This window comes from Trachypithecus francoisi, unplaced genomic scaffold, assembly GCF_009764315.1.
Source record: "Trachypithecus francoisi isolate TF-2019V2 unplaced genomic scaffold, Tfra_2.0 Lachesis_group6, whole genome shotgun sequence".
Taxonomy (NCBI): Eukaryota; Metazoa; Chordata; class Mammalia; order Primates; family Cercopithecidae; genus Trachypithecus; species Trachypithecus francoisi.
Window position 1 is genome coordinate 453,583 of NW_022681471.1, and position 13,689 is coordinate 467,271.

Sequence of the window (13,689 nt, forward strand, 5' to 3'; positions counted from 1 at the left end):
CTCCCAAAGTGCTGGGATTACAGGTGTGAGCCACCATGCCCGGCCCCAATGTCCCCTTTTTGTTAGGACCCCGGTCAGAATGGAGTAGGACCCACCCCACTCTAGTATGACCTTATTCTAACAGAACCCATTCCATCTGCAACAACTCCATGTCCAAATAAGGTCACACTCTGAGGTACTGACAATGAGGACTTCAGCATATGAACTTTGGGGGAACGTAATTCAACCCATAACAGAGGTAGAATGGAAATTCAAGTTCATCTGATGCCAAAGGCCACTTTTTATTCCAACATGCTGGTGCTTCTCAAATTTTGCCAAAGCCTGCCCAATAACAGAAGAGAACGAGATACAGTCTCCTAATTGCATCCACTAGAGGTGATGGGGAGAGGGATTTTGAGTGACTGCCTCCAGTACCACTCTCCCAGGACATGTTTGCTCAAAGCCACCTACAGCTGTTTCACGTGCCTTGGTCCCCTGTTTCCTGTAAGCTTCCTGCCCCTATCCTCTGGCCAAGTCCAAGGTAGCTTCGAACTTCCAGATTTGTCCTAGAGTCCTGATCTTGTTATTCCGGACTTTCTTGCAGCAGGAGTCCTTGGAGCCCTCATGCAGAAAGGACCTTCATTTGTCTGCTACCAGGAACCCCAGAGTGCCTTTAGTGGCACCCGAGTTCCCTTTTCATGGGCATCCTTACTGCACTTCATTGTCCCACCCATTTGTGGTTTTCCCTAGACTGAAGAAGATCTCCTTCTGGATTTGTTGGCAGCCTCCAGATCGTGTCTCGAAGAGTGATTGCTTTGGGGCCATGTGGAGCCTCATTTGCAGCGGCCACATCAGTCAGAGCCTGGGGTTTCTTTTATTGCCATTTCTGCGTGCTAACCACGTGCTTATTTTAGACTCCTCTCTGGAAAGTCTGCTTGCATTTAATTCTTTTCAGCCACACTTTCACACTGTTCTAACCTATTTATATGTAACAGTTTGAGCACTGAAGTGCCTTGATTAGAATAATCAATTCTATATCAAAAACAGCCTCCCCAGGAATGCAGAATCCAGCCAAGTGCCCAGATGCTAAGGAAACAGCCCTCTCTTTCCATCTACACCCTCCTAGAACTCAGGAGAGCTGGGTGTGGTGGGTTCTCCAATCCCCAGGTCCTGCCATCATGAAAATGAAATCAATCTTGATTGGATTGCTTGCAAATGATTTATGGAAAGGGGGATGCCCCTCCTTTACAACAGCTTCAGGATTTAAGTTTGGCAGCACTTGTAGTGATCTGTAGGCATTAGGTGCACTTCAGGACCAAGAAAGATGGTGTGCTAATAAGATGCTAATACCTAACATTCATTGAGAACTGACCACATGGCAGGCACTAGGCCAGCTGCTTTGCCTATAGTGGAGTATTTCACCTGTTCCTTGCAGCCACCCTCTGGGGCAGATCTTATTATTACACCCAGTTTACCAATGAGTAGATTGGGGTTCAGTGGAAGTAAATCGCTTTGAGATCACGTAGTTGGTAAGTGGTAGCAGAAGGATTTGAATCCATAGAGTCTGGCTCCAGAACTCCAAAACAGAACCATTCTCTCAAACTAAGTGTTGCCACTAAGAACTTGAGAGTTTAATCAAATATCTTCCTGTCTAAGTGGGGAAACTGATGCATGGGTGTGTGGAGGAGGAAGGAACCTACTCATGTTCATAAAGCAAGCTGGACATACAGGCCAGCACAATTTCACAAGTTCCCATGGCCAGGGCTTAGGGATGGGAGCAGTGAAGGGTCTTTGTGGCTAGTATGGTCAGGGACTCTACCTCTTTGGTGGAGGTCCATCCTACCAATTGGCTTCTCAGGCCTGTGGCAGTGAGAGATGCCCTTGCTACTGCCCCTTCAAAGATACCCGCAGTGACACCACAGTCAGATATGGTGGCAACGGAGTGGAGGGGGGACAGCAAGAACATGGCCTGTGGCAGAAGTCAGCTTCTGGCCAGCCTTGGCTAACTGTGCCTTCTCCTCACCACCAGCAGGGGACCATCTGTCTCCTTCCTGCCATGGGCAAATCATCGTCTTTCTCAAGTCCTCCCAGGTCTCATTTCCAACTGAAGCCTGATTTCCTTATGGTCACAGCAGGAGTTCTCAACACCCTGGGGCTCTAACTCAATGACAAGACACTGGGCCTTCTCTTCATACCCTGGGAAGCCTGGACTGGGACAAGGGAAGATGAGGGAGCCTCCTGAAGTTCTCATACCAGGAACCATCAGAGAAGATACATGTGGTGAGCCTCTGCTCTTGCAGAAAACAGGCTTTGAAAAAGACTTCACAGAGGATTCATGCTGTCCCTGCCCCTAGGAAGCCCCTCTTCAGCTCCTCTGCCAAGAGGCCATCTCTCCTTAATCTCTGTTTTATTGTGGTAAAGTATACATAACCAAAATCTGCCATCATAACCATTTTAAATGTACAATTCAGTGACATTTAGGACATTCACAACATTGTGCAACCATCACCATTATCTAGTGCCAGAACACTTTTATTACCAAAAAGAAGACCCCATACCCATTAGCAGTCACTTCCTATATCTTAGCCCCTAATCCCCTGGCACCTGTCTCTATGGCTTTGTCTGTTCTGGATATTTCTTATAAATGAAATCAAATAAATGTGGCCTTTTGTGACTGGCTTCCTTCACTTAGCAAAATGTTTCCATGGTTCATCCACATTGTAGCACATACTAGTATTTCATTCCCTTTTATGGCTAAATACTATTTGCTTGTGTGGATATAGCACATTTTGTTCATTCATTCATCTATTGAACATTTGGGTTGTTTCTACCTTTCGGCAGTTGTGAATAATGCTGCTATGAACATTCATATACAAGTTTTTGTTGATATACTTGTTTGTGATTCTATTGGGTATATACCTAAGAGTAGAATTATTGGGTCATAAGTAATTCTGCTTAACTTACTGAGGGATCACCAAACTGTTTCCTTACAATGGCTGCACCATTTTGCATTCCTGCCAGCAATGTACAAGCATTCTAATTCATGTACATACTTGCCAACACTTGCTTTTCTTTTTCTTTTTTTTTTTTTAATAAGTCATCCAAATGGGTGTGAAATGGTATCTCATTGTGGTTTTGATTTGCATTTCCCTAATGACTAGTAGTATTGTACATCTTTTCGTGTGCTTATTGGCCATTTGTATATCCTCTCTGGAGCAATGTTTAATCAAATCCTTTGTCCATTTGCTAAGTGGGCTGGTTGTTTGTTTTTCGTTGTGGTGCTCTCTCTTCTCTTTTGAACCTTGTCTGGGAGCAGAAGTAGGGATTGCCATTTTCAGGAATCTCTTACCATTAGGAAGTCCTCCTGGAAAAATTTTCTCCACTCGTCCTACTTCTGCATGTTAGAGTCAAACAAAGTCTGTACTTTGTGCCCCGTGAAAGCCCCTCAGAGAGTTAAAGGAGAGTCGGTTTGCTTTCATAGTCATCTCTAAGCATTCGTAAGTCTTTTAAATCATTTCTTGAATGTTTTGGTTTCTTTGTAAGGGAAGAACCCCAGAAAGTTAATCATGTGCTTACTCAGGAATGGAGGTCATGCCCAATCTTTACACCTGTGCACTGGGTCACCCCTAACATTATGTTTGTGAATCTAATGTGTGCCAGGAACTGTTGTACATGCTGGGGAAGTATCAGGGATCAAGACAGACATAAAGCATCACCCTCATGGAGTTTAGATGCTAGTGGGGAGACAACCATGAACTAGGGGAAAAAGTCCCAAATGAAGATGATCACGGTGCCATGTGGTGGAGAATATGTAGACTGGGGAGTCAGGAAAGGCCTCAACGAGGTACCATGCAAACTGTCTTAATGCCAAGAATTCAACAATGTGAGAATATAGAAAAGCATTCCAGGCAGAGAGATCAACAGGCTCAAAGATCCTGTGTGGAATCATCTCCAATCTAGTACTCAAATAGCTCATATTACATTTGTGTCACAAAGTCCAATGGACATTTGCAGTCCTCATCTTACTTAACCTCTGGAGAGCATTTGAATCCAATGTCCCCTTCCCTTTGTTTCTGTAATATAGCACTCTCCTTATTTCCTCCTTCCCTCTCCAGCCACGTTTCTCCCTCTCCTCTGCTGGGTTCTTCTCTAGTGGGCCATTAGATGTTGGAAGTTCAAGGCTCCTTCCTAGACTCCATTTTCTTCTCACTTCCTCTCTAGGTAATCTCATCATCACTGGGATTTAACTACCACCTATATGCTGATGACTCCCAAATTCTCATCTCCAGTCTGAACCATGCTTCTAGGAACAAGGCCCATGAATCAAACTTCTTCTCTGATAACTCATCTGTGATTTTTCACAGGCACCTCAAATGCAATATGACTGAAACCAAACTCATGATCTTCTCCCTCAAACCTGATTCTATCTGGGTGAATGGGCACAAACACCTACCCACTTTTCAGATGGAGCCATTATACATTTTCTTCCTCATCCACTTGCACAACTCTTGACTACATTGTTCATTTCACTCATCAATTTCTGTTAAATCTACCCACTTCTCTTCATCTCCACCCTTCAAATCCAAGACACCAGTGTCTTTATCTAGGACTATGCCAGAGCTCTTTAACCGAACTCTTCTTCAACTTTGGCCCCCTCCCTCTATTTTTTTCATACTATAGAGATAATACTGGTTTTCATATGCAAATCTGATTATATAATACCTTCTTGCTTAAAATCCTTCAGAGGCTTCCAGTTGCTCTTACGATAAAACCCAAACAATTTCCTACCATGGTCTGCAAGGCCATGCATGCCCTAATCCTGCCTCATATTGCACTATATTTAACTTCACTTTATCTGCTCCAGCCGCACTGCTCCTCTTTCACTCTCCTACACTTTCCATGGTCCTTCCCACCACAGGGCCTTTGCACATGCTGTTCCAGAAAGAGTTATGAAACACTTGTCCCTCCCATCTCCTAGATTATTCCTCCTTATCCTTTAGATTATATGTACATGCTGGGGAAGTAACAGGGATCAAGACAGACATGAAGTATCCCCCTCATGGAGTTTAGATGCTAGCGGGGAGACAACCATGAGCTGGGGGGAAAAGTCCCAAATGATGGCCATCTCCCCAGGAAAATCTTCTCGGACCTCCCCCTGCCTACTGGCCAGGTACCTCTGTTGTATGCCATCAGAGTACCCTCATTTCAAATTTGCAGCACTGTTCAAACTTGTACTGTCAAACTCATTCTGGGAAGTGTTTTGTTTAATGCCTATCTCCCCAGCAGACTATCACCTCCATGAGGGCTGAGGCTGTGTTTGCTTGCCTACAATGTTACTCCCACACCTACTACATTTTGGTATTGACCTGGTCCAAAATAGGCACTCACTATTTATTAAGTGTGGTTCTATACAAAGTCCTGGAATTTTTTTTTTTTTTTTTTTTTTTTTTTTTTTGAGACGGAGTCTCGCTCTGTCGCCCAGGCTGGAGTGCTGTGGCCGGATCTCGGCTCACTGCAAGCTCCGCCTCCCGGGTTCACGCCATTCTCCTGCCTCAGCCTCCCGAGCAGCTGGGACTACAGGCGCCCACCACCTCGCCCGGCTAGTTTTTTGTATTTTTAGTAGAGACGGGGTTTCACCGTGTTAGCCAGGATGGTCTCGATCTCCTGACCTCGTGATCCACCCGACTCGGCCTCCCAAAGTGCTGGGATTACAGGCTTGAGCCACCGCGCCCGGCCAAGTCCTGGAATTTTGCATGTACACATAATCACACAGACTCAAGTACAGACACAGATGTGTATGTGCACACACACTACCTAATACATATACACACACACACACCACATATATATATATTTTGAAATGGAGTCTCGCCCTGTCGCCCAGGCTGGAGTGCAATGGCGCGATCTCGGCTCACTGCAACCTCTGCCTCCTGGGTTCAAATGATTCTCCTGCCTCAGCCTCCCGAGTAGCTGGGATTACAGGCACCTGCTACCACACCCAGCTAACTTTTGTGTATCTCTGTGTGTGTGTGTGTGTATTTTTAGTAGAGACAGGGTTTCACCATGTTGGCCAGGCTGGTCTCGAACTCCTGACCTCAGGTGATCTGCCCTCCTCGGCCTCCCAAAGTGCTGGGATTACAGGCGTGAACCACCACGCCTGGCCCCCTAATACCTATATTTTAAACATCTGAGTCAATTACCATCAAATTGAAAGAAAAGAAAGATAAAGAAGAGCATCTTAGACAACTCAGCCTAAAGATATGGGCTATACTCTACCCTTGAGAAGATTCTACCTGTTTTTCCTCCATTTCTCTTGTTACTTTTGACCTGGGTCAGCTCTCTGGGTTGCTCCCCTCTCTGTTAGAACTGTTAACTCTGGACAATGAGTCCAGGAAAGTCTGATTATCCTGCTCTCCATGCAAAGCCTGGTTCACAGAGCATTTCAGACAAGTCCTACCCCTGGGGCCCCACCCTAGCACCACAGACTTCATCTTTTGAGTGGCTTAATGGTAGATTTATGAGGGATATTGGGTGTATAATTTCCAAGGGGTTTGGAGATGGCCTTGCTGTCACTGCTATTAGCTTATTCTTAAGGACTTGAAATCAGGAAGATAACAGTGCCCCAATATCACCAGCTTCTCTCTAGGCCTCTGCGTTGCTCCCATAGAGAAAGGTCTGGCCAGCAATTTCTTGTCTTATGGAAATCTCTGAACCCCATCTCCCTGTTTCTGCCAAGGTATTGGTTGGATCACCTTATCTCTCCTTTCCTTTTCTGTCTTGAGACCTCCAGAGGCCTGTTCTCTGCTCCTGGAACAGAGTAGGCACTCACACTTTTTTGATTCCATAATCTCATTTTTCTGATGAAAGAATGAATTAACAAATGAACAAATGTTTGCTGAAACCTACAACGTGTATCTTTACCTCCTCTATCATTATCGCCTTATAGGCTCTGGAGCCAGATAGATCCAGTTTTGAGTCCAGGCTCTGCTCCTTCTCAGCTGTGTGACCTTGCCAGGTCGCCTAATGTCTCTGTGCTCCAGTGTCTCCTCTGTAAAATGAGATCTGTTGAGGGATTAAATGAGATAATACTGGCCAGGTGAGGAGCCGAGACCTGGGCATGTAGTGTAAGAAGTGGTTCCTTCTCCACAGTTGGATACTGGACATTCACAGCAGCCTGGTATCACTGCTTGGCAATGTAGGATCGTGGTTAAGAGCACTGGTTTCAAACATTTCCTTGTTGGATTGGTCCTTCCTAGTTGGAAAGCGTTGATCGAGTCACTTAAGTTGCCCAGGATCACTTAGCCAGAAAGGGACTGAACTGTGATTGAAACCCAGAGTCTCTCACCTTTCTACTGGACCACAGGACCTCTGTTCACCAGAGAAGATGTAAAATATCAAGAAATAGCCAAAACACTTCTGCCTGGAAGATGCTGTTTTGGAAAATGTGACTTAGGGGCCCTGCAGTTGGCTGCATGCTTGTTTCTGGTTATTCCAGAGAGATTACGGAATGCTCCCTGGGCTGCCCCTGCTGGGTTCCCAGGCTCTGCTTCTGTCCCTCCCCAAGCCTTGAGTGGCTTGTCCCTGGCACCTATGAGCCTCTCTCTTGGGACCTGGAGCCCAGCCTAGCCTAGCTCAGCTTTGTGCATCAGGAGTTTTGAAGACAGGCAACCTTTGTCAGACTCTGTGGGATTCTCCCCTCGCTTTCCCAGAACTAAGAAAGGCCAAGCCTGGGACTCCTCGATGATCAAAAAACTGCTCTGAGGATCTTCAAGAGGCTGGCAGAGGGGCAAGGCATTCTAAGTTCCCCCTCCCCCTTACCAGGCACTCATTAAAAATGCGTGGCCCAGTGCCTGGTGTGCACACAGAAAACAGCAAGCACTAGGGCTGGTATCAAGAGAAAATTCAGGGGAAAACATACTTTAGTCTAAAGACAGAATCACCCAGAATTTCCAGGTGATATTTTACATATTTTTCTGATGAAAGAATGAATTAACAAATGAACAAATGTTTGCTGAAACCTACAACGTGTATCTTTACCTCCTCTATCGTTATCGCCTTATAGGCTCTGGAGCCAGATAGATCCAGTTTTGAGTCCAGGCTCTGCTCCTTCTCAGCTGTGTGACCTTGCCAGGTCGCCTAATGTCTCTGTGCTCCAGTGTCTCCTTAAAATGTTGGCAATGATTACAATGAAACATCCAACATCAAGTGTTTGAGGCCTTTGTCCTCATCATAGCTTCATCCCAGCGGAACATGAATCTCTTTGGTGGTTTGGAGCCTGTGGCCACCATACCTTCCAGACATTCAGGAATGGGACCTGGAAGAATCGCAGAGGGGTCCAGTCCACTTTATGGGTGAATCAGACATCTGCTTCTTAAAGAAGCATTTTTGGAGACTTTCTGGAGTGTTTCTGATGTTCTAGTGCTGCCTACCATTTGGGTTTGCAGCAGACCCTTTTGATCTCAACAGAATTCTGCCCTGCTGTCATTTACAAGCACGTTCCCCACACTGCACTGTGATTGTGTGGGTGTGTGCCAGGCACCATCGGAATTGCCTGTTTAGGTTAGAACAGGAGTCAAAGAGCCATCAACACTAGTCATGCATACGAGCTTAGTTTCTGTCCAACTGGGACGTCCTTGAGCAAGGGCATTTAACAGCAACGAGCCAGTAGACCTGCTGGGGCTTGGTAGAGTCCCTGCTGCACTTTATCGTGTGTTCCACTTGTGGAGCATCCTACAGGAGTGCAGACAACTGGGCCTGTCCCAATGATAGGTCGAAGTCACTGAGGGCCTCCTGCATAGCCCTCTTCCAATTGAGCTGGTGGCCCCACCCCAATGATCCCAGCAATGCTGTCCTTACAGTAGGCCTGGCAGGCTGTGGTGGGATCTGCGCTGGCCTCTGAAGGTCCAGGCCTGGCGATCCTGCTCATTCATCTCAGGATAGGGCAAGGCAGAGACTGACTTGGCCAAGGGCTGGCAGCAGCACAGTGTGCTTGGTGGACAACTTGGCTGTGCTTCTGCCCACTCCCCATCTAGCACATCCTGGCAGAGAAGGTGCTCTCCCTTGTGGGGGCAGTCTCTGCCTGCCATGGATCATGTAAAGGTCCTCTTGCTGAGGCCCTGCATCTTCATTTTGCAGTTTCTTTATTGTTAAATGAGGGAATGGTTGTCACCATTGTCGCTGTATCTCTTCTGCCTCTTGAGCAGCACCCGGAGGTAGACGTCCTGAGTGGGAGTGCCTATGCCTGGGGGAGCAGAGGATCTCGGTGTCGTCTTTGGCTATTCCACAGCTAAACTGCTCAGCGGTTAAGAGTTGGGGGATGGGAGCCTACTCCACCTTTATCAGTGATATGACCTTGGGCAAGCCAATCTGCATCTCTGTGTGAAAAAACACCATAGTACTGCCCCTTGAGTGTTAGCAAGAGAAGAAGACCATACCCTCATGAGGCTCTGAGTTTGGTAGCTGTGATATATCAAGTATCTAAGTGAGATTGTAAATTTCCACCCATGAATACTATGCAGCCATGAAAAAGAATGAGATTGTGTCCTCTGAAGGGACATGGATGGAGATGGAGGCCATTATCCTCAGCGAACTAACACAGGAACAGAAAACCAAATACCGCACGTTCTCGCTTATAAGTGGGAGCTAAATGATGAGAAAACATGGACACGCAGAGGGGAACCACAGACACTGAAGCCTTTCAGAGGGTGGTGGGTATGAGGAAGGAGAGGATCAGGAAAAATAACTAATGGGCATTAGGCTTAATACCTGGGTGATGAAATTATTTGTACAACAAACCCCCATGACACAAATTTACCTATGTTACAAACTTGCACATGTACCCCTGAACTTAAAATAAAAGTTAAAAAAATGAAAATCAATAAAATATTTTTTGAAAAGTCATACCTGGATGTCAGTGTGCCTCTTCCCTGCACTGCTTCCCCAGGGGGCTTCTCCCTGCACACCTAGTTCTGCAGCCCCTCCTCAGCCATTGCTGGGTGATTTGGTTTGGCTCTGTGTCCCCATCCAAATCTCATGTTGAAATGTAATACCCAATGTTGGAGGTGGGGCCTGGTGGCAGGTGATTGGATCAGGGGGGTGGAGTTCTCGTGAATGTTTTGGCACCTCCCCACACCTTGGTACTGTATAGTGAGTGAGTTCTCACGAGACCTGGTTGTTTAAACGCATGTGGCACCTCCCCACCTCTCTCTTGCTACTGCTCCAGTCATGTAAGAAGTGCTTGCTTCCCCTTCCCCTTCCATCATGATTGTAAGTTTCCCAAGGTCTCCTCAGAAGCAGGAGCTGCTTCTGCTTCCTGTACAGCCTGCAGAAATGTGAGCCAATTAGACTTGTTTTCTTTATAAATTACCCAGTCTCAGGTATTTATTTGTAGCAATGTGAGAACAGACTAATACTCTGGGCCTTAACATCCCCACAGCCCTGCACATGGCACCGAGCCAAAAGCAGGACTCTTCCTAGGTTTCCAAATGGAAGAAACCACCTTCCTAATGTGCACCTCATGCACATATAGCCCTCAGGGGACTTCTCCCTTTTGCTACTATTCCTTTGACCTGAAGTGGCATGGGAGGGATGGGGAGAAAGGGAGTGCTTTCCACCTCTTTTTCATCATATTCTGAGTTTCTGCTCCCCTAATATATAAATAAGTAGGCCTGGTTCTTGATGTGATAATGGGAAATGTACCAGTCAGGATTCTACCAGAGAAAAGCACACACACACACACACACATACAGACATATATATATACATATGCACACATATTACACACACATATACACACATGTGTATGTGTCTACATATATATGTGTTAAATATATATAAAAACAAGAAATAGCTTATCTGATTTTGGGTGATGTGGCTTATGTGACTGTGGCTTATGTGATTGCTGGCTAGGCAAGTTCAATATTTGCAGGCAGGCAGGCTGGAAACTCAGCCTCAAGACTGAAGCATTAAATCCTATCTCATCAGTCAGGGTTCCCCAGAGAAAAGAATAGAATCAACTGGAGATTAGATAGATAGATATTAATATATAGATGGGGGTAGATAGACAGATTTTAAGACACTGGTTTATGTGACTGTGGGGCTGGCAAGTCTGAAATCTGCAGGGCAGGTGAGCAGGCCTAAGACTCAGGCAGGAGCTGACCCTGCAGTCTTGGGGTAGAATTACCTCTTCCCTGGGAAACCTCAGTCTTTGCTCTAGGCCTCTCAGTTGATTGTGTGAGGCCCACCCACATCATCAAGGATGAGTCTCTACTTTACTTCAAGTCCACAGCTACAAAATGCCTCCACGGCAACACCTAGACCAGTGTTTGATGGAATCACCAGGGACTAGAGCCTGGCCCAGGTGACACATAAACTTGACTGTTGCAGGAACCAATGGAATGTAGAAGAAAAATCTTTTTTCTTGTATCTGTAGATAAAGCCTAGCTTTCAAGACTCTTTTCTGGTTGTGGACACAAATCCTATTTTAGGTATCAAAAGCTGATTCTATCTTTGTTGTTATGTTCTTCCTGCAACTGTTATTAGTCTTCTAGTTATTTCTGGAAGATTTCAGGGAATATTGTCTCTGGAATGTTGTAGATAGAATATCACCCACAAGGAAATGTAAATGAGAAAAACACACTAATAAATTTTTAGAGGAACATCTTGCCCAAGGAAGGACATTTTGTCTTTACAATTACAAATTATTCCAGTGAAGGAGAAAAAGAAGAGGCAGCTAATGAAAACAGTGAACTCATATTTGAAAACAGCATGAGGGTGGCGGGGCTTGTCCCTGGGCGTGGTGGGGACAGACTATTGGAAAGGTGCCAGGAAGGCCATGTCTGGAAGGCAAAAGCTGAGAAAGAGACAAAGGGAGTGGAAGATGAAGAGCAAAGGCCATGCTGTCAGCCCTGCTTGGCACTTTGTGACCCCAGAAGGAATGGACTTGTTGCTTAAGGAGGCAGTTTCATATGACTGGCAGCCAGAGTTGGGAGGAACTACTCAATTCCTATTTTGCTTCTTATCCAAGAGACAATCTCACACTGCAAAGGGTCCAGCTTGTATCACCAGGTGGACATGGTCACTGGGAAACAAAATGGTGGGGCAGAGAGGGGTTGGCATTGGCCTCCAGCTTCCCTTGGGGAGTTCTGCTTCCAGGGTCAGACAAACCTTGGTGTGGTCCTGGAAAGCTGGAGAAGGAAGCAAGAGGAAAAGAGGTCAATGTAGTCATCTGTGCACAGAAAACTTGGTTTTAATGCTAGCCAACGTGGAGCAGGTTTTCTAAATCAGGTGCTCAGGTGAACCTCCCTTGACCCACATTGCCCCCCACTTCTTTTGTGGGCCTCTGCCCCCTCAAACCAGGGGCTCCCTCTGAGCCAAGATTCCCATCTGATACCTTGTTCCTTGCAGCCCAGTCAGTGCCAGGCCATGCCCAGAGCTGGGGAAGCAGGTGTCTGGGCTCTGCATTCACATCCTCTCATGGGTGAACTTGCAGAACATGCCCCACACATAATGGCGAGTGTTACAGGAGAAGAGAACAGCTAGTGTTATTGAGCACTGTTCTTCTGGCTTTACACGTACTGATTCCTCTTTTTAAAATGTAATTCGATGGGAAAGGACGTTTATTTTATTTTTTTGATGATCATCTTATTTAAAGCAACATAACATTTTCAGTTTTTTAGAAATAGTTTTGTTGAGATAGAAGTCACATAACATACAATTCACCCATCTGAAGTGTACAATTCAATGGTCTTTAGTATATTCACAGAGTTGTGCAACCACCGCTACAATCTTAGAACATTTTCGTAATCTTTAAAAGAAACCCTGTACAGTTTAGTTATCACTTCCTGTACCTCCAGCCACTGGTAACTGCTCATCTACTTTCTTTCTCTATGAATTGCCTATTCTGGACTTTAAAATGAGTTGAATTGAATATGTGTGGACTTTCATGTCTGGCTTCTTTCACTTAACATAATGTTTTCAAGGTTCATCAAAGTTGCAGCATGTGTCAAATTTTCCTTCCTTTTAATGGCTGAATAATATTCCATTATATGCATAGACCACATTTTGTTCATGTAGCCACCTGTCGATGGTCATTTGGATGGTTTCCACCTTTTGGCTCTTACGAACATTCTGCTGTGAACATTCCTGTACATGTTTCTGTGCAGACATTATTTTCATTTCTCTTGACTATATACTAAGGAACCTCCTGTGGTAACTCTGTGCTTAATCCTTTGAAGAATGTATGTATTCTTTTACTCATCACAAGAGCCCTATGAGATAATACTATTTTTATTTCCATTTGGCAGATGGAGAAACCAAGGCACAGAGAGGCTAAGTGGTTTGCTGACCTGCCCAAGGTCCCACAGCTAACAAGTGGTGGCTCCATAATGGGAACCCCGGGGGCTCTGGTGCCAGAGCTCCAGTGCTTAACAGCTGCCCTGTGCTGTCCCTTGACTCACAGACTGCATCCAAGTCCCATGAGGCCCTGGGGTAGCTGGGTCTCTGCTGAGTCTTCCCATTGCTGTCTGCAGGCCAGAGTGGCCAACGTGCCAAGTCTGTTCTCTTTGTCCCCAAAGGAGCTTTGCAGCCACAGCCACTCAGAAGGAGGCAGGGTTCTGGGCAGGCAGCATGCAGGGCAGGCCAGGGCTCTGCATGACGCTTTGAAAGGGCCACACATTTCCTTATTTGTTGCTGACCGTGGGCCACATTGTT